This window comes from Lissotriton vulgaris, chromosome 2_1, assembly GCF_964263255.1.
Source record: "Lissotriton vulgaris chromosome 2_1, aLisVul1.2, whole genome shotgun sequence".
Lineage (NCBI taxonomy): Eukaryota > Metazoa > Chordata > Amphibia > Caudata > Salamandridae > Lissotriton > Lissotriton vulgaris.
In genome coordinates, this window is record NC_141687.1 from 295,336,377 (window position 1) to 295,357,618 (window position 21,242).

Genomic DNA, 21,242 nt, shown 5'->3' on the forward strand with positions numbered 1-21,242 from the left:
ACAGTTGTTCCTTTCTTCATTTAAGGATATGCTGGAAGACAGAAGTGTACACTGAAAAGTTCAATTCCGGGTTCTGATGAATATTAGGTACCAAACGTTTCCGGCAAGTATTCACTTCCCAGTGTAAAAAGTATTTTGCACAAAAAAACATAAACTATATTTTGGATACTTCTGTAGTTCAGAGAGGCTAAACGTCTAGTAGATTTAAAAACCCGCATAAATTCAAGCTGGGTGGTAGGACAAGTTGTTGTTCATGTGAACGCTTTCCTAGATAACCAGGAATTCAGGGCGCTACTGAAAGCGATAGGTTCCGTTATCTCCTGTAGTTGCTGAAAGCAGGTTTTCACAAAGTTTGGACCATCGCCGAAGGCCATCCTCAGCTTAGAGTCTTATATGTGAACTGGGGAACAGTTCGTTTTTTTGGGGTAACCGATAAAAGATGTTGACCTACATTTGATCTGTGGGGCAACTGTTCAAAATGTCAAGGTAGCTGTAATGCTACAACTTTTGTTTCCACACTTGCAAGCTTAGCAGGTCGCTTCACATATGCTAGCGATCAGTGTCACTCTTTTGGCTGATTGACTGTTCCTAATCTAGACCAAATATTCCCATTAAAAATCATCTCTATGATATTGTGGAAACCACAGTTTTTTGAAGAATTTTCCAGCTTTCCCTCTGGTACAGCGTTGGGTCAGGAAGAGTCAGGTTGAATTTAATTGGTTGCTGATTTAAAATATGCAAATTTTAAAGCAGTGTCACCAGGATCTATTAAGTATGTTTTAATGTAAATAAATGCATATGCGTGTGTATCGGTAGAATGTTATTTCGTGGAGTAACAGATATGTGTATATTTATATGTTTTTATTTCAGTTGATGATGCCGAACCGTGTCTTACTGTAAGTAAGGAGGGTTCCCCCCTTTCTGTCTGTGTGAGCGATAAACAGTTTTATTAAGACTATACTTTCAGGGATCATTTCAATAGTTTTTAACTGAGGAAATGTGATTGAAAGTGTTTGGTCTTCGCTAACCACGATGAAGAATTGAAGTGTTCTCTTCTGAGCGTGAAGTGAGTGAACAGTGTTGCATTTATGTAGCTGCTGTTTGCTATTGATGATCGTTCTTATTCCTTTCAAGAGGATTGGAGAAAGAGTACACAATCTGAGTGGTTAGCTACTTTATAGGGTGTAAGGAAGTCTATCCGTTCTTAATTTCTTGCTTAGTTTGTTATTATTATAGTGTGCACTTTGGTTTATTTTTATTTAGCTGTTGAGTTCATGAATACTTAGTAGAAGCTGTTGAGCTTTTTTGGACTTGTGGTTTTTTCAAGAGCTTATCTTTGAAAAGCACTTCTCACCGTCAGTTGGTATTTTGGTATGTTATTTATAAAAAAAGGTTTGTTTTTTAGAAATTTTGGGAGTGAAGAGTACTTTTTAAACGGACTGTGCGTATGAGCTATTTGTAGAGCCTAGGCTGCTGCAAGGCAACTACTGCTACTCAACGATTTAACACTCTTTCAATTCGACTGTTTAAAGAAACCTCCTAATGCTAGTTAAGCCTTTTAGACTAAGAGGAAGCGTATCACCCTGGCCACAGGTTATACAACTTACAAGGCTGCGGTGGATCTTAGACTGCTGAGGATAAAAAACTCCTCCTTTGGTATTTGCTAAAGTTTTCACAGGAATTTGTGGAGTGCAAAGCAGAAGTAAAGGACTGTGTATGTTTACTTATCATTATGAAATCTAGTGTGCTCAGCACAAAAACTTGCAGCTCCCAACTAGCCCCCATACAGCCCCTACTACATCAAGGGCTTAATGTATTCGAACTTTGGAATTTGAAGGATCCATTGGGGAGAATGGACTTGCAACAATAAAAAATAATGGTCAAAACGAGCCACCTGCTCCAGCAAGTACCATTTTCTTGGTTCTCCTGCTTTAACTCAGAATATTCTTAATTCATAGACTGGAATGTTGTGATATCAGAATAGACTTTCTACCTCGGGTATCACATTGATTAAATGCCCTATCCTCTCGATATAGAAGCTCAGCTTTAACTTGAGTCAAGAACTCAAACAGAGGGTATTTAAGGACCATTGTAGCCCCCTTTAGCGTTCCATTATGCTATATTCGAACACTGGAAGATTAGACCCTCATGTAGAGAATCGAAATATCAGCCGTTTGTAAATAGTAGGATAAACCCTGTGCCTTGAAACTTCTAATGGTTCGAGCCCCGACTGCCACCATTTTGGATTTCCACCGTGCTGCGACGCCTAGGAAAAGACCTAGGTGGGCTGGCGCCAGACCGTAAATTGTGGAAGTTCACGGTGTGGTGATAGGCCAGGTGAATACCCATAGACTGTTCTTCTTGGTTATGCAAGAGTCTGGGGCATTGCCCGACTGGTTTTCCAGCCATGGCCTCTTTTTACGTAAAACTTACACAGTTAAGACCTTACTGTGATAGCCTTTTAGCCTGCCGCAAGAGGCAATGGCGACCAGGAACGGTCCCCTTTCCTCTGTTTGTCCCTAGCCTTCAACTTTAGTCTATCATGCTGAATTAAAGTTTAGTTCTCTAACCAAAGACTGCAGCGGCAGGTTTTAATTATCTATCACTGATCTGCTGAGAGCTTAGCCAGGTGACAGAAAAAATGCTGTTGTGATATCTTCCTGTAACCCTTGGACAGCTTAGCATAGAGTTATAAAACTTTTTGTTCGCGATATGTTATGAAGAATCAAGATTGAAGTAGAAATTGTAAGTGGTCCGAAGGTGTTGCAGATAAGTTCTGATCTAAAAAGGAAGGTCACAGGCAGAGTTTTTTTTTAAACAACTGTCTACTGTTGACAGTTGTTCCTTTCTTCATTTAAGGATATGCTGGAAGACAGAAGTGTACACTGAAAAGTTCAATTCCGGGTTCTGATGAATATTAGGTACCAAACGTTTCCGGCAAGTATTCACTTCCCAGTGTAAAAAGTATTTTGCACAAAAAAACATAAACTATATTTTGGATACTTCTGTAGTTCCGAGAGGCTAAACGTCTAGTAGCTTTAAAAACCCGCATAAATTCAAGCTGGGTGGTAGGACAAGTTGTTGTTCATGTGAACGCTTTCCTAGATAACCAGGAATTCAGGGCGCTACTGAAAGCGATAGGTTCCGTTATCTCCTGTAGTTGCTGAAAGCAGGTTTTCACAAAGTTTGGACCATCGCCGAAGGCCATCCTCAGCTTAGAGTCTTATATGTGAACTGGGGAACAGTTCGTTTTTTTGGGGTAACCGATCAAAGATGTTGACCTACATTTGATCTGTGGGGCAACTGTTCAAAATGTCAAGGTAGCTGTAATGCTACAACTTTTGTTTCCACACTTGCAAGCTTAGCAGGTCGCTTCACATATGCTAGCGATCAGTGTCACTCTTTTGGCTGATTGACTGTTCCTAATCTAGACCAAATATTCCCATTAAAAATCATCTCTATGATATTGTGGAAACCACAGTTTTTTGAAGAATTTTCCAGCTTTCCCTCTGGTACAGCGTTGGGTCAGGAAGAGTCAGGTTGAATTTAATTGGTTGCTGATTTAAAATATGCAAATTTTAAAGCAGTGTCACCAGGATCTATTAAGTATGTTTTAATGTAAATAAATGCATATGCGTGTGTATCGGTAGAATGTTATTTCGTGGAGTAACAGATATGTGTATATTTATATGTTTTTATTTCAGTTGATGATGCCGAACCGTGTCTTACTGTAAGTAAGGAGGGTTCCCCCCTTTCTGTCTGTGTGAGCGATAAACAGTTTTATTAAGACTATACTTTCAGGGATCATTTCTATAGTTTTTAACTGAGGAAATGTGATTGGAAGTGTTTGGTCTTCGCTAACCACGATGAAGAATTGAAGTGTTCTCTTCTGAGCGTGAAGTGAGTGAACAGTGTTGCATTTATGTAGCTGCTGTTTGCTATTGATGATCGTTCTTATTCCTATCAAGAGGATTGGAGAAAGAGTACACAATCTGAGTGGTTAGCTACTTGATAGGGTGTAAGGAAGTCTATCTGTTCTTAATTTCTTGCTTAGTTTGGTATTTTTATAGTGTGCACTTTGGTTTATTTTTATTTAGCTGTTGAGTTCATGAATACTTAGTAGAAGCTGTTGAGCTTTTTTGGACTTGTGGTTTTTTCAAGAGCTTATCTTTGAAAAGCACTTCTCACCGTCAGTTGGTATTTTGGTATGTTATTTATAAAAAAAGGTTTGTTTTTTAGAAATTTTGGGAGTGAAGAGTACTTTTTAAACGGACTGTGCGTATGAGCTATTTGTAGAGCCTAGGCTGCTGCAAGGCAACTACTGCTACTCAACGATTTAACACTCTTTCAATTCGACTGTTTAAAGAAACCTCCTAATGCTAGTTAAGCCTTTTAGACTAAGAGGAAGCGTATCACCCTGGCCACAGGTTATACAACTTACAAGGCTGCGGTGGATCTTAGACTGCTGAGGATAAAAAACTCCTCCTTTGGTATTTGCTAAAGTTTTCACAGGAATTTGTGGAGTGCAAAGCAGAAGTAAAGGACTGTGTATGTTTACTTATCATTATGAAATCTAGTGTGCTCAGCACAAAAACTTGCAGCTCCCAACTAGCCCCCGTACAGCCCCTACTACATCAAGGGCTTAATGTATTCGAACTTTGGAATTTGAAGGATCCATTGGGGAGAATGGACTTGCAACAATAAAAAATAATGGTCAAAACGAGCCACCTGCTCCAGCAAGTACCATTTTCTTGGTTCTCCTGCTTTAACTCAGAATATTCTTAATTCATAGACTGGAATGTTGTGATATCAGAATAGACTTTCTACCTCGGGTATCACATTGATTAAATGCCCTATCCTCTCGATATAGAAGCTCAGCTTTAACTTGAGTCAAGAACTCAAACAGAGGGTATTTAAGGACCATTGTAGCCCCCTTTAGCGTTCCATTATGCTATATTCGAACACTGGAAGATTAGACCCTCATGTAGAGAATCGAAATATCAGCCGTTTGTAAATAGTAGGATAAACCCTGTGCCTTGAAACTTCTAATGGTTCGAGCCCCGACTGCCACCATTTTGGATTTCCACCGTGCTGCGACGCCTAGGAAAAGACCTAGGTGGGCTGGCGCCAGACCGTAAATTGTGGAAGTTCACGGTGTGGTGATAGGCCAGGTGAATACCCATAGACTGTTCTTCTTGGTTATGCAAGAGTCTGGGGCATTGCCCGACTGGTTTTCCAGCCATGGCCTCTTTTTACGTAAAACTTACACAGTTAAGACCTTACTGTGATAGCCTTTTAGCCTGCCGCAAGAGGCAATGGCGACCAGGAACGGTCCCCTTTCCTCTGTTTGTCCCTAGCCTTCAACTTTAGTCTATCATGCTGAATTAAAGTTTAGTTCTCTAACCAAAGACTGCAGCGGCAGGTTTTAATTATCTATCACTGATCTGCTGAGAGCTTAGCCAGGTGACAGAAAAAATGCTGTTGTGATATCTTCCTGTAACCCTTGGACAGCTTAGCATAGAGTTATAAAACTTTTTGTTCGCGATATGTTATGAAGAATCAAGATTGAAGTAGAAATTGTAAGTGGTCCGAAGGTGTTGCAGATAAGTTCTGATCTAAAAAGGAAGGTCACAGGCAGAGTTTTTTTTTAAACAACTGTCTACTGTTGACAGTTGTTCCTTTCTTCATTTAAGGATATGCTGGAAGACAGAAGTGTACACTGAAAAGTTCAATTCCGGGTTCTGATGAATATTAGGTACCAAACGTTTCCGGCAAGTATTCACTTCCCAGTGTAAAAAGTATTTTGCACAAAAAAACATAAACTATATTTTGGATACTTCTGTAGTTCCGAGAGGCTAAACGTCTAGTAGCTTTAAAAACCCGCATAAATTCAAGCTGGGTGGTAGGACAAGTTGTTGTTCATGTGAACGCTTTCCTAGATAACCAGGAATTCAGGGCGCTACTGAAAGCGATAGGTTCCGTTATCTCCTGTAGTTGCTGAAAGCAGGTTTTCACAAAGTTTGGACCATCGCCGAAGGCCATCCTCAGCTTAGAGTCTTATATGTGAACTGGGGAACAGTTCGTTTTTTTGGGGTAACCGATCAAAGATGTTGACCTACATTTGATCTGTGGGGCAACTGTTCAAAATGTCAAGGTAGCTGTAATGCTACAACTTTTGTTTCCACACTTGCAAGCTTAGCAGGTCGCTTCACATATGCTAGCGATCAGTGTCACTCTTTTGGCTGATTGACTGTTCCTAATCTAGACCAAATATTCCCATTAAAAATCATCTCTATGATATTGTGGAAACCACAGTTTTTTGAAGAATTTTCCAGCTTTCCCTCTGGTACAGCGTTGGGTCAGGAAGAGTCAGGTTGAATTTAATTGGTTGCTGATTTAAAATATGCAAATTTTAAAGCAGTGTCACCAGGATCTATTAAGTATGTTTTAATGTAAATAAATGCATATGCGTGTGTATCGGTAGAATGTTATTTCGTGGAGTAACAGATATGTGTATATTTATATGTTTTTATTTCAGTTGATGATGCCGAACCGTGTCTTACTGTAAGTAAGGAGGGTTCCCCCCTTTCTGTCTGTGTGAGCGATAAACAGTTTTATTAAGACTATACTTTCAGGGATCATTTCTATAGTTTTTAACTGAGGAAATGTGATTGAAAGTGTTTTGTCTTCGCTAACCACGATGAAGAATTGAAGTGTTCTCTTCTGAGCGTGAAGTGAGTGAACAGTGTTGCATTTATGTAGCTGCTGTTTGCTATTGATGATCTTTCTTATTCCTTTCAAGAGGATTGGAGAAAGAGTACACAATCTGAGTGGTTAGCTACTTTATAGGGTGTAAGGAAGTCTATCCGTTCTTAATTTCTTGCTTAGTTTGTTATTTTTATAGTGTGCACTTTGGTTTATTTAATTAGCTGTTGAGTTCATGAATACTTAGTAGAAGCTGTTGAGCTTTTTTGGACTTGTGGTTTTTGCAAGAGCTTATCTTTGAAAAGCACTTCTCACCGTCAGTTGGTATTTTGGTATGTTATTTATAAAAAAAGGTTTGTTTTTTAGAAAGTGGGGAGTGAAGAGTACTTTTTAAACGGACTGTGCGTATGAGCTATTTGTAGAGCCTAGGCTGCTGCAAGGCAACTACTGCTACTCAACGATTTAACACTCTTTCAATTCGACTGTTTAAAGAAACCTCCTAATGCTAGTTAAGCCTTTTAGACTAAGAGGAAGCGTATCACCCTGGCCACAGGTTATACAACTTACAAGGCTGCGGTGGATCTTAGACTGCTGAGGATAAAAAACTCCTCCTTTGGTATTTGCTAAAGTTTTCACAGGAATTTGTGGAGTGCAAAGCAGAAGTAAAGGACTGTGTATGTTTACTTATCATTATGAAATCTAGTGTGCTCAGCACAAAAACTTGCAGCTCCCAACTAGCCCCCTAACAGCCCCTACTACATCAAGGGCTTAATGTATTCGAACTTTGGAATTTGAAGGATCCATTGGGGAGAATGGAGTTGCAACAATAAAAAATAATGGTCAAAACGAGCCACCTGCTCCAGCAAGTACCATTTTCTTGGTTCTCCTGCTTTAACTCAGAATATTCTTAATTCATAGACTGTAATGTTGTGATATCAGAATAGACTTTCTACCTCGGGTATCACATTGATTAAATGCCCTATCCTGTCGATATAGAAGCTCAGCTTTAACTTGAGTCAAGAACTTAAACAGAGGGTATTTAAGGACCATTGTAGCCCCCTTTAGCGTTCCATTATGCTATATTCGAACACTGGAAGATTAGACCCTCATGTAGAGAATCGAAATATCAGCCGTTTGTAAATAGTAGGATAAACCCTGTGCCTTGAAACTTCTAATGGTTCGAGCCCCGACTGCCACCATTTTGGATTTCCACCGTGCTGCGACGCCTAGGAAAAGACCTAGGTGGGCTGGCGCCAGACCGTAAATTGTGGAAGTTCACGGTGTGGTGACAGGCCAGGTGAATACCCATAGACTGTTCTTCTTGGTTATGCAAGAGTCTGGGGCATTGCCCGACTGGTTTTCCAGCCATGGCCTCTTTTTACGTAAAACTTACACAGTTAAGACCTTACTGTGATAGCCTTTTAGCCTGCCGCAAGAGGCAATGGCGACCAGGAACGGTCCCCTTTCCTCTGTTTGTCCCTAGCCTTCAACTTTAGTCTATCATGCTGAATTAAAGTTTAGTTCTCAAACTAAAGACTGCAGCGGCAGGTTTTAATTATCTATCACTGATCTGCTGAGAGCTTAGCCAGGTGACAGAAAAAATGCTGTTGTGATATCTTCCTGTAACCCTTGGACAGCTTAGCATAGAGTTATAAAACTTTTTGTTCGCGATATGTTATGAAGAATCAAGATTGAAGTAGAAATTGTAAGTGGTCCGAAGGTGTTGCAGATAAGTTCTGATCTAAAAAGGAAGGTCACAGGCAGAGTTTTTTTTTTAAACAACTGTCTACTGTTGACAGCTGTTCCTTTCTTCATTTAAGGATATGCTGGAAGACAGAAGTGTACACTGAAAAGTTCAATTCCGGGTTCTGATGAATATTAGGTACCAAACGTTTCCGGCAAGTATTCACTTCCCAGTGTAAAAAGTATTTTGCACAAAAAAACATAAACTATATTTTGGATACTTCTGTAGTTCCGAGAGGCTAAACGTCTAGTAGCTTTAAAAACCCGCATAAATTCAAGCTGGGTGGTAGGACAAGTTGTTGTTCATGTGAACGCTTTCCTAGATAACCAGGAATTCAGGGCGCTACTGAAAGCGATAGGTTCCGTTATCTCCTGTAGTTGCTGAAAGCAGGTTTTCACAAAGTTTGGACCATCGCCGAAGGCCATCCTCAGCTTAGAGTCTTATATGTGAACTGGGGAACAGTTCGTTTTTTTGGGGTAACCGATCAAAGATGTTGACCTACATTTGATCTGTGGGGCAACTGTTCAAAATGTCAAGGTAGCTGTAATGCTACAACTTTTGTTTCCACACTTGCAAGCTTAGCAGGTCGCTTCACATATGCTAGCGATCAGTGTCACTCTTTTGGCTGATTGACTGTTCCTAATCTAGACCAAATATTCCCATTAAAAATCATCTCTATGATATTGTGGAAACCACAGTTTTTTGAAGAATTTTCCAGCTTTCCCTCTGGTACAGCGTTGGGTCAGGAAGAGTCAGGTTGAATTTAATTGGTTGCTGATTTAAAATATGCAAATTTTAAAGCAGTGTCACCAGGATCTATTAAGTATGTTTTAATGTAAATAAATGCATATGCGTGTGTATCGGTAGAATGTTATTTCGTGGAGTAACAGATATGTTTATATTTATATGTTTTTATTTCAGTTGATGATGCCGAACCGTGTCTTACTGTAAGTAAGGAGGGTTTCCCCCCTTTCTGTCTGTGTGAGCGATAAACAGTTTTATTAAGACTATATTTTCAGGGATCATTTCTATAGTTTTTAACTGAGGAAATGTGATTGAAAGTGTTTGGTCTTCGCTAACCACGATGAAGAATTGAAGTGTTCTCTTCTGAGCGTGAAGTGAGTGAACAGTGTTGCATTTATGTAGCTGCTGTTTGCTATTGATGATCGTTCTTATTCCTTTCAAGAGGATTGGAGAAAGAGTACACAATCTGAGTGGTTAGCTACTTTATAGGGTGTAAGGAAGTCTACCCGTTCTTAATTTCTTGCTTAGTTTGTTATTTTTATAGTGTGCACTTTGGTTTATTTTTATTTAGCTGTTGAGTTCATGAATACTTAGTAGAAGCTGTTGAGCTTTTTTGGACTTGTGGTTTTTGCAAGAGCTTATCTTTGAAAAGCACTTCTCACCGTCAGTTGGTATTTTGGTATGTTATTTATAAAAAAAGGTTTGTTTTTTAGAACGTGGGGAGTGAAGAGTACTTTTTAAATGGACTGTGCGTATGAGCTATTTGTAGAGCCTAGGCTGCTGCAAGGCAACTACTGCTACTCAACGATTTAACACTCTTTCAATTCGACTGTTTAAAGGAACCTCCTAATGCTAGTTAAGCTTTTTAGACTAAGAGGAAGCGTAACACCCTGGTCACAGGTTATACAACTTACAAGGCTGCGGTGGATCTTAGACTGCTGAGGATAAAAAACTCCTCCTTTGGTATTTGCTAAAGTTTTCACAGGAATTTGTGGAGTGCAAAGCAGAAGTAAAGGACTGTGTATGTTTACTTATCATTATGAAATCTGGTGTGCTCAGCACAAAAACTTGCAGCTCCCAACTAGCCCCCGTACAGCCCCTACTACATCAAGGGCTTAATGTATTCGAACTTTGGAATTTGAAGGATCCATTGGGGAGAATGGAGTTGCAACAATAAAAAATAATGGTCAAAACGAGCCACCTGCTCCAGCAAGTACCATTTTCTTGGTTCTCCTGCTTTAACTCAGAATATTCTTAATTCATAGACTGGAATGTTGTGATATCAGAATAGACTTTCTACCTCGGGTATCACATTGATTAAATGCCCTATCCTCTCGATATAGAAGCTCAGCTTTAACTTGAGTCAAGAACTCAAACAGAGGGTATTTAAGGACCATTGTAGCCCCCTTTAGCGTTCCATTATGCTATATTCGAACACTGGAAGATTAGACCCTCATGTAGAGAATCGAAATATCAGCCGTTTGTAAATAGTAGGATAAACCCTGTGCCTTGAAACTTCTAATGGTTCGAGCCCCGACTGCCACCATTTTGGATTTCCACCCTGCTGCGACGCCTAGGAAAAGACCTAGGTGGGCTGGCGCCAGACCGTAAATTGTGGAAGTTCACGGTGTGGTGACAGGCCAGGTGAATACCCATAGACTGTTCTTCTTGGTTATGCAAGAGTCTGGGGCATTGCCCGACTGGTTTTCCAGCCATGGCCTCTTTTTACGTAAAACTTACACAGTTAAGACCTTACTGTGATAGCCTTTTAGCCTGCCGCAAGAGGCAATGGCGACCAGGAACGGTCCCCTTTCCTCTGTTTGTCCCTAGCCTTCAACTTTAGTCTATCATGCTGAATTAAAGTTTAGTTCTCTAACCAAAGACTGCAGCGGCAGGTTTTAATTATCTATCACTGATCTGCTGAGAGCTTAGCCAGGTGACAGAAAAAATGTTGTTGTGATATCTTCCTGTAACCCTTGGACAGCTTAGCATAGAGTTATAAAACTTTTTGTTCGCGATATGTTATGAAGAATCAAGATTGAAGTAGAAATTGTAAGTGGTCCGAAGGTGTTGCAGATAAGTTCTGATCTAAAAAGGAAGGTCACAGGCAGAGTTTTTTTTTTAAACAACTGTCTACTGTTGACAGTTGTTCCTTTCTTCATTTAAGGATATGCTGGAAGACAGAAGTGTACACTGAAAAGTTCAATTCCGGGTTCTGATGAATATTAGGTACCAAACGTTTCCGGCAAGTATTCACTTCCCAGTGTAAAAAGTATTTTGCACAAAAAAACAAACTATATTTTGGATACTTCTGTAGTTCCGAGAGGCTAAACGTCTAGTAGCTTTAAAAACCCGCATAAATTCAAGCTGGGTGGTAGGACAAGTTGTTGTTCATGTGAACGCTTTCCTAGATAACCAGGAATTCAGGGCGCTACTGAAAGCGATAGGTTCCGTTATCTCCTGTAGTTGCTGAAAGCAGGTTTTCACAAAGTTTGGACCATCGCCGAAGGCCATCCTCAGCTTAGAGTCTTATATGTGAACTGGGGAACAGTTCGTTTTTTTGGGGTAACCGATCAAAGATGTTGACCTACATTTGATCTGTGGGGCAACTGTTCAAAATGTCAAGGTAGCTGTAATGCTACAACTTTTGTTTCCACACTTGCAAGCTTAGCAGGTCGCTTCACATATGCTAGCGATCAGTGTCACTCTTTTGGCTGATTGACTGTTCCTAATCTAGACCAAATATTCCCATTAAAAATCATCTCTATGATATTGTGGAAACCACAGTTTTTTGAAGAATTTTCCAGCTTTCCCTCTGGTACAGCGTTGGGTCAGGAAGAGTCAGGTTGAATTTAATTGGTTGCTGATTTAAAATATGCAAATTTTAAAGCAGTGTCACCAGGATCTATTAAGTATGTTTTAATGTAAATAAATGCATATGCGTGTGTATCGGTAGAATGTTATTTCGTGGAGTAACAGATATGTGTATATTTATATGTTTTTATTTCAGTTGATGATGCCGAACCGTGTCTTACTGTAAGTAAGGAGGGTTTCCCCCCTTTCTGTCTGTGTGAGCGATAAACAGTTTTATTAAGACTATACTTTCAGGGATCATTTCTATAGTTTTTAACTGAGGAAAATGTGATTGAAAGTGTTTGGTCTTCGCTAACCACGATGAAGAATTGAAGTGTTCTCTTCTGAGCGTGAAGTGAGTGAACAGTGTTGCATTTATGTAGCTGCTGTTTGCTATTGATGATCGTTCTTATTCCTTTCAAAAGGATTGGAGAAAGAGTACACAATCTGAGTGGTTAGCTACTTTATAGGGTGTAAGGAAGACTACCCGTTCTTAATTTCTTGCTTAGTTTGTTATTTTTATAGTGTGCACTTTGGTTTATTTTTATTTAGCTGTTGAGTTCATGAATACTTAGTAGAAGCTGTTGAGCTTTTTTGGACTTGTGGTTTTTGCAAGAGCTTATCTTTGAAAAGCACTTCTCACCGTCAGTTGGTATTTTGGTATGTTATTTATAAAAAAAAGGTTTGTTTTTTAGAACGTGGGGAGTGAAAAGTACTTTTTAAATGGACTGTGCGTATGAGCTATTTGTAGAGCCTAGGTTGCTGCAAGGCAACTACTGCTACTCAACGATTTAACACTCTTTCAATTCGACTGTTTAAAGGAACCTCCTAATGCTAGTTAAGCCTTTTAGACTAAGAGGTCACAGGTTATACAACTTACAAGGCTGCGGTGGATCTTAGACTGCTGAGGATAAAAAACTCCTCCTTTGGTATTTGCTAAAGTTTTCACAGGAATTTGTGGAGTGGAAAGCAGAAGTAAAGGACTGTGTATGTTTACTTATCATTATGAAATCTAGTGTGCTCAGCACAAAAACTTGCAGCTCCCAACTAGCCCCCGTACAGCCCTTAGTACATCAAGGGCTTAATGAATTCGAACTTTGGAATTTGAAGGATCCATTGGGGAGAATGGAGTTGCAACAATAAAAAATAATGGTCAAAACGAGCCACCTGCTCCAGCAAGTATCATTTTCTTGGTTCTCCTGCTTTAACTCAGAATATTCTTAATTCATAGACTGGAATGTTGTGATATCAGAATAGACTTTCTACCTCGGGTATCACATTGATTAAATGCCCTATCCTCTCGATATAGAAGCTCAGCTTTAACTTGAGTCAAGAACTCAAACAGAGGGTATTTAAGGACCATTGTAGCCCCCTTTAGCGTTCCATTATGCTATATTCGAACACTGGAAGATTAGACCCTCATGTAGAGAATCGAAATATCAGCCGTTTGTAAATAGTAGGATAAACCCTGTGCCTTGAAACTTCTAATGGTTCGAGCCCCGACTGCCACCATTTTGGATTTCCACCGTGCTGCGACGCCTAGGAAAAGACCTAGGTGGGCTGGCGCCAGACCGTAAATTGTGGAAGTTCACGGTGTGGTGACAGGCCAGGTGAATACCCATAGACTGTTCTTCTTGGTTATGCAAGAGTCTGGGGCATTGCCCGACTGGTTTTCCAGCCATGGCCTCTTTTTACGTAAAACTTACACAGTTAAGACCTTACTGTGATAGCCTTTTAGCCTGCCGCAAGAGGCAGGCTAAAAGGCCTTTCCTCTGTTTGTCCCTAGCCTTCAACTTTAGTCTATCATGCTGAATTAAAGTTTAGTTCTCTAACCAAAGACTGCAGCGGCAGGTTTTAATTATCTATCACTGATCTGCTGAGAGCTTAGCCAGGTGACAGAAAAAATGCTGTTGTGATATCTTCCTGTAACCCTTGGACAGCTTAGCATAGAGTTATAAAACTTTTTGTCACGATATGTTATGAAGAATCAAGATTGAAGTAGAAATTGTAAGTGGTCCGAAGGTGTTGCAGATAAGTTCTGATCTAAAAAGGAAGGTCACAGGCAGAGTTTTTTTTTTAAACAACTGTCTACTGTTGACAGCTGTTCCTTTCTTCATTTAAGGATATGCTGGAAGACAGAAGTGTACACTGAAAAGTTCAATTCCGGGTTCTGATGAATATTAGGTACCAAACGTTTCCGGCAAGTATTCACTTCCCAGTGTAAAAAGTATTTTGCACAAAAAAACATAAACTATATTTTGGATACTTCTGTAGTTCCGAGAGGCTAAACGTCTAGTAGCTTTAAAAACCCGCATAAATTCAAGCTGGGTGGTAGGACAAGTTGTTGTTCATGTGAACGCTTTCCTAGATAACCAGGAATTCAGGGCGCTACTGAAAGCGATAGGTTCCGTTATCTCCTGTAGTTGCTGAAAGCAGGTTTTCACAAAGTTTGGACCATCGCCGAAGGCCATCCTCAGCTTAGAGTCTTATATGTGAACTGGGGAACAGTTCGTTTTTTTGGGGTAACCGATCAAAGATGTTGACCTACATTTGATCTGTGGGGCAACTGTTCAAAATGTCAAGGTAGCTGTAATGCTACAACTTTTGTTTCCACACTTGCAAGCTTAGCAGGTCGCTTCACATATGCTAGCGATCAGTGTCACTCTTTTGGCTGATTGACTGTTCCTAATCTAGACCAAATATTCCCATTAAAAATCATCTCTATGATATTGTGGAAACCACAGTTTTTTGAAGAATTTTCCAGCTTTCCCTCTGGTACAGCGTTGGGTCAGGAAGAGTCAGGTTGAATTTAATTGGTTGCTGATTTAAAATATGCAAATTTTAAAGCAGTGTCACCAGGATCTATTAAGTATGTTTTAATGTAAATAAATGCATATGCGTGTGTATCGGTAGAATGTTATTTCGTGGAGTAACAGATATGTTTATATTTATATGTTTTTATTTCAGTTGATGATGCCGAACCGTGTCTTACTGTAAGTAAGGAGGGTTTCCCCCCTTTCTGTCTGTGTGAGCGATAAACAGTTTTATTAAGACTATATTTTCAGGGATCATTTCTATAGTTTTTAACTGAGGAAATGTGATTGAAAGTGTTTGGTCTTCGCTAACCACGATGAAGAATTGAAGTGTTCTCTTCTGAGCGTGAAGTGAGTGAACAGTGTTGCATTTATGTAGCTGCTGTTTGCTATTGATGATCGTTCTTATTCCTTTCAAGAGGATTGGAGAAAGAGTACACAATCTGAGTGGTTAGCTACTTTATAGGGTGTAAGGAAGTCTACCCGTTCTTAATTTCTTGCTTAGTTTGTTATTTTTATAGTGTGCACTTTGGTTTATTTTTATTTAGCTGTTGAGTTCATGAATACTTAGTAGAAGCTGTTGAGCTTTTTTGGACTTGTGGTTTTTGCAAGAGCTTATCTTTGAAAAGCACTTCTCACCGTCAGTTGGTATTTTGGTATGTTATTTATAAAAAAAGGTTTGTTTTTTAGAACGTGGGGAGTGAAGAGTACTTTTTAAATGGACTGTGCGTATGAGCTATTTGTAGAGCCTAGGCTGCTGCAAGGCAACTACTGCTACTCAACGATTTAACACTCTTTCAATTCGACTGTTTAAAGGAACCTCCTAATGCTAGTTAAGCTTTTTAGACTAAGAGGAAGCGTAACACCCTGGTCACAGGTTATACAACTTACAAGGCTGCGGTGGATCTTAGACTGCTGAGGATAAAAAACTCCTCCTTTGGTATTTGCTAAAGTTTTCACAGGAATTTGTGGAGTGCAAAGCAGAAGTAAAGGACTGTGTATGTTTACTTATCATTATGAAATCTGGTGTGCTCAGCACAAAAACTTGCAGCTCCCAACTAGCCCCCGTACAGCCCCTACTACATCAAGGGCTTAATGTATTCGAACTTTGGAATTTGAAGGATCCATTGGGGAGAATGGAGTTGCAACAATAAAAAATAATGGTCAAAACGAGCCACCTGCTCCAGCAAGTACCATTTTCTTGGTTCTCCTGCTTTAACTCAGAATATTCTTAATTCATAGACTGGAATGTTGTGATATCAGAATAGACTTTCTACCTCGGGTATCACATTGATTAAATGCCCTATCCTCTCGATATAGAAGCTCAGCTTTAACTTGAGTCAAGAACTCAAACAGAGGGTATTTAAGGACCATTGTAGCCCCCTTTAGCGTTCCATTATGCTATATTCGAACACTGGAAGATTAGACCCTCATGTAGAGAATCGAAATATCAGCCGTTTGTAAATAGTAGGATAAACCCTGTGCCTTGAAACTTCTAATGGTTCGAGCCCCGACTGCCACCATTTTGGATTTCCACCCTGCTGCGACGCCTAGGAAAAGACCTAGGTGGGCTGGCGCCAGACCGTAAATTGTGGAAGTTCACGGTGTGGTGACAGGCCAGGTGAATACCCATAGACTGTTCTTCTTGGTTATGCAAGAGTCTGGGGCATTGCCCGACTGGTTTTCCAGCCATGGCCTCTTTTTACGTAAAACTTACACAGTTAAGACCTTACTGTGATAGCCTTTTAGCCTGCCGCAAGAGGCAATGGCGACCAGGAACGGTCCCCTTTCCTCTGTTTGTCCCTAGCCTTCAACTTTAGTCTATCATGCTGAATTAAAGTTTAGTTCTCTAACCAAAGACTGCAGCGGCAGGTTTTAATTATCTATCACTGATCTGCCGAGAGCTTAGCCAGGTGACAGAAAAAATGTTGTTGTGATATCTTCCTGTAACCCTTGGACAGCTTAGCATAGAGTTATAAAACTTTTTGTTCGCGATATGTTATGAAGAATCAAGATTGAAGTAGAAATTGTAAGTGGTCCGAAGGTGTTGCAGATAAGTTCTGATCTAAAAAGGAAGGTCACAGGCAGAGTTTTTTTTTTAAACAACTGTCTACTGTTGACAGTTGTTCCTTTCTTCATTTAAGGATATGCTGGAAGACAGAAGTGTACACTGAAAAGTTCAATTCCGGGTTCTGATGAATATTAGGTACCAAACGTTTCCGGCAAGTATTCACTTCCCAGTGTAAAAAGTATTTTGCACAAAAAAACAAACTATATTTTGGATACTTCTGTAGTTCCGAGAGGCTAAACGTCTAGTAGCTTTAAAAACCCGCATAAATTCAAGCTGGGTGGTAGGACAAGTTGTTGTTCATGTGAACGCTTTCCTAGATAACCAGGAATTCAGGGCGCTACTGAAAGCGATAGGTTCCGTTATCTCCTGTAGTTGCTGAAAGCAGGTTTTCACAAAGTTTGGACCATCGCCGAAGGCCATCCTCAGCTTAGAGTCTTATATGTGAACTGGGGAACAGTTCGTTTTTTTGGGGTAACCGATCAAAGATGTTGACCTACATTTGATCTGTGGGGCAACTGTTCAAAATGTCAAGGTAGCTGTAATGCTACAACTTTTGTTTCCACACTTGCAAGCTTAGCAGGTCGCTTCACATATGCTAGCGATCAGTGTCACTCTTTTGGCTGATTGACTGTTCCTAATCTAGACCAAATATTCCCATTAAAAATCATCTCTATGATATTGTGGAAACCACAGTTTTTTGAAGAATTTTCCAGCTTTCCCTCTGGTACAGCGTTGGGTCAGGAAGAGTCAGGTTGAATTTAATTGGTTGCTGATTTAAAATATGCAAATTTTAAAGCAGTGTCACCAGGATCTATTAAGTATGTTTTAATGTAAATAAATGCATATGCGTGTGTATCGGTAGAATGTTATTTCGTGGAGTAACAGATATGTGTATATTTATATGTTTTTATTTCAGTTGATGATGCCGAACCGTGTCTTACTGTAAGTAAGGAGGGTTTCCCCCCTTTCTGTCTGTGTGAGCGATAAACAGTTTTATTAAGACTATACTTTCAGGGATCATTTCTATAGTTTTTAACTGAGGAAAATGTGATTGAAAGTGTTTGGTCTTCGCTAACCACGATGAAGAATTGAAGTGTTCTCTTCTGAGCGTGAAGTGAGTGAACAGTGTTGCATTTATGTAGCTGCTGTTTGCTATTGATGATCGTTCTTATTCCTTTCAAAAGGATTGGAGAAAGAGTACACAATCTGAGTGGTTAGCTACTTTATAGGGTGTAAGGAAGACTACCCGTTCTTAATTTCTTGCTTAGTTTGTTATTTTTATAGTGTGCACTTTGGTTTATTTTTATTTAGCTGTTGAGTTCATGAATACTTAGTAGAAGCTGTTGAGCTTTTTTGGACTTGTGGTTTTTGCAAGAGCTTATCTTTGAAAAGCACTTCTCACCGTCAGTTGGTATTTTGGTATGTTATTTATAAAAAAAAGGTTTGTTTTTTAGAACGTGGGGAGTGAAAAGTACTTTTTAAATGGACTGTGCGTATGAGCTATTTGTAGAGCCTAGGTTGCTGCAAGGCAACTACTGCTACTCAACGATTTAACACTCTTTCAATTCGACTGTTTAAAGGAACCTCCTAATGCTAGTTAAGCCTTTTAGACTAAGAGGTCACAGGTTATACAACTTACAAGGCTGCGGTGGATCTTAGACTGCTGAGGATAAAAAACTCCTCCTTTGGTATTTGCTAAAGTTTTCACAGGAATTTGTGGAGTGGAAAGCAGAAGTAAAGGACTGTGTATGTTTACTTATCATTATGAAATCTAGTGTGCTCAGCACAAAAACTTGCAGCTCCCAACTAGCCCCCGTACAGCCCTTAGTACATCAAGGGCTTAATGAATTCGAACTTTGGAATTTGAAGGATCCATTGGGGAGAATGGAGTTGCAACAATAAAAAATAATGGTCAAAACGAGCCACCTGCTCCAGCAAGTATCATTTTCTTGGTTCTCCTGCTTTAACTCAGAATATTCTTAATTCATAGACTGGAATGTTGTGATATCAGAATAGACTTTCTACCTCGGGTATCACATTGATTAAATGCCCTATCCTCTCGATATAGAAGCTCAGCTTTAACTTGAGTCAAGAACTCAAACAGAGGGTATTTAAGGACCATTGTAGCCCCCTTTAGCGTTCCATTATGCTATATTCGAACACTGGAAGATTAGACCCTCATGTAGAGAATCGAAATATCAGCCGTTTGTAAATAGTAGGATAAACCCTGTGCCTTGAAACTTCTAATGGTTCGAGCCCCGACTGCCACCATTTTGGATTTCCACCGTGCTGCGACGCCTAGGAAAAGACCTAGGTGGGCTGGCGCCAGACCGTAAATTGTGGAAGTTCACGGTGTGGTGACAGGCCAGGTGAATACCCATAGACTGTTCTTCTTGGTTATGCAAGAGTCTGGGGCATTGCCCGACTGGTTTTCCAGCCATGGCCTCTTTTTACGTAAAACTTACACAGTTAAGACCTTACTGTGATAGCCTTTTAGCCTGCCGCAAGAGGCAGGCTAAAAGGCCTTTCCTCTGTTTGTCCCTAGCCTTCAACTTTAGTCTATCATGCTGAATTAAAGTTTAGTTCTCTAACCAAAGACTGCAGCGGCAGGTTTTAATTATCTATCACTGATCTGCTGAGAGCTTAGCCAGGTGACAGAAAAAATGCTGTTGTGATATCTTCCTGTAACCCTTGGACAGCTTAGCATAGAGTTATAAAACTTTTTGTCACGATATGTTATGAAGAATCAAGATTGAAGTAGAAATTGTAAGTGGTCCGAAGGTGTTGCAGATAAGTTCTGATCTAAAAAGGAAGGTCACAGGCAGAGGTTTTTTTTTAAACAACTGTCTACTGTTGACAGCTGTTCCTTTCTTCATTTAAGGATATGCTGGAAGACAGAAGTGTACACTGAAAAGTTCAATTCCGGGTTCTGATGAATATTAGGTACCAAACGTTTCCGGCAAGTATTCACTTCCCAGTGTAAAAAGTATTTTGCACAAAAAAACATAAACTATATTTTGGATACTTCTGTAGTTCCGAGAGGCTAAACGTCTAGTAGCTTTAAAAACCCGCATAAATTCAAGCTGGGTGGTAGGACAAGTTGTTGTTCATGTGAACGCTTTCCTAGATAACCAGGAATTCAGGGCGCTACTGAAAGCGATAGGTTCCGTTATCTCCTGTAGTTGCTGAAAGCAGGTTTTCACAAAGTTTGGACCATCGCCGAAGGCCATCCTCAGCTTAGAGTCTTATATGTGAACTGGGGAACAGTTCGTTATTTTGGGGTAACCGATCAAAGATGTTGACCTACATTTGATCTGTGGGGCAACTGTTCAAAATGTCAAGGTAGCTGTAATGCTACAACTTTTGTTTCCACACTTGCAAGCTTAGCAGGTCGCTTCACATATGCTAGCGATCAGTGTCACTCTTTTGGCTGATTGACTGTTCCTAATCTAGACCAAATATTCCCATTAAAAATCATCTCTATGATATTGTGGAAACCACAGTTTTTTGAAGAATTTTCCAGCTTTCCCTCTGGTACAGCGTTGGGTCAGGAAGAGTCAGGTTGAATTTAATTGGTTGCTGATTTAAAATATGCAAATTTTAAAGCAGTGTCACCAGGATCTATTAAGTATGTTTTAATGTAAATAAATGCATATGCGTGTGTATCGGTAGAATGTTATTTCGTGGAGTAACAGATATGTTTATATTTATATGTTTTTATTTCAGTTGATGATGCCGAACCGTGTCTTACTGTAAGTAAGGAGGGTTTCCCCCCTTTCTGTCTGTGTGAGCGATAAACAGTTTTATTAAGACTATATTTTCAGGGGTCATTTCTATAGTTTTTAACTGAGGAAATGTGATTGAAAGTGTTTGGTCTTCGCTAACCACGATGAAGAATTGAAGTGTTCTCTTCTGAGCGTGAAGTGAGTGAACAGTGTTGCATTTATGTAGCTGCTGTTTGCTATTGATGATCGTTCTTATTCCTTTCAAGAGGATTGGAGAAAGAGTACACAATCTGAGTGGTTAGCTACTTTATAGGGTGTAAGGAAGTCTACCCGTTCTTAATTTCTTGCTTAGTTTGTTATTTTTATAGTGTGCACTTTGGTTTATTTTTATTTAGCTGTTGAGTTCATGAATACTTAGTAGAAGCTGTTGAGCTTTTTTGGACTTGTGGTTTTTGCAAGAGCTTATCTTTGAAAAGCACTTCTCACCGTCAGTTGGTATTTTGGTATGTTATTTATAAAAAAAGGTTTGTTTTTTAGAACCTGGGGAGTGAAGAGTACTTTTTAAATGGACTGTGCGTATGAGCTAT

At 39.7% G+C, this 21,242-nt stretch overlaps 8 non-coding genes across 8 annotated transcripts; all 8 read left to right on the forward strand.

Annotated features, from left to right (window-relative positions):
- The first annotated feature begins 951 nt into the window (after positions 1-951).
- On the forward strand, positions 952-1,167 carry LOC147730126 (small nucleolar RNA U3). Its single transcript, XR_015309159.1, has one exon. It is a non-coding gene; the product is annotated as a small nucleolar RNA U3 (small nucleolar RNA).
- Positions 1,168-3,785: 2,618 nt separating this feature from the next.
- On the forward strand, positions 3,786-4,001 carry LOC147730127 (small nucleolar RNA U3). Its single transcript, XR_015309102.1, has one exon. It is a non-coding gene; the product is annotated as a small nucleolar RNA U3 (small nucleolar RNA).
- Positions 4,002-6,619: 2,618 nt separating this feature from the next.
- LOC147730128 (small nucleolar RNA U3) lies at positions 6,620-6,835 on the forward strand. The gene has a single exon (XR_015309152.1). It is a non-coding gene; the product is annotated as a small nucleolar RNA U3 (small nucleolar RNA).
- Positions 6,836-9,452: 2,617 nt separating this feature from the next.
- On the forward strand, positions 9,453-9,668 carry LOC147730129 (small nucleolar RNA U3). The gene has a single exon (XR_015309141.1). It is a non-coding gene; the product is annotated as a small nucleolar RNA U3 (small nucleolar RNA).
- Positions 9,669-12,285: 2,617 nt separating this feature from the next.
- LOC147730130 (small nucleolar RNA U3) lies at positions 12,286-12,502 on the forward strand. Its single transcript, XR_015309074.1, has one exon. It is a non-coding gene; the product is annotated as a small nucleolar RNA U3 (small nucleolar RNA).
- A 2,593-nt stretch (positions 12,503-15,095) lies between these two features.
- LOC147730131 (small nucleolar RNA U3) lies at positions 15,096-15,311 on the forward strand. Its single transcript, XR_015309142.1, has one exon. It is a non-coding gene; the product is annotated as a small nucleolar RNA U3 (small nucleolar RNA).
- Positions 15,312-17,928: 2,617 nt separating this feature from the next.
- Positions 17,929-18,145, forward strand: LOC147730132 (small nucleolar RNA U3). Its single transcript, XR_015309075.1, has one exon. It is a non-coding gene; the product is annotated as a small nucleolar RNA U3 (small nucleolar RNA).
- Positions 18,146-20,738: 2,593 nt separating this feature from the next.
- LOC147730133 (small nucleolar RNA U3) lies at positions 20,739-20,954 on the forward strand. Its single transcript, XR_015308768.1, has one exon. It is a non-coding gene; the product is annotated as a small nucleolar RNA U3 (small nucleolar RNA).
- The last annotated feature ends 288 nt before the right edge of the window (positions 20,955-21,242 follow it).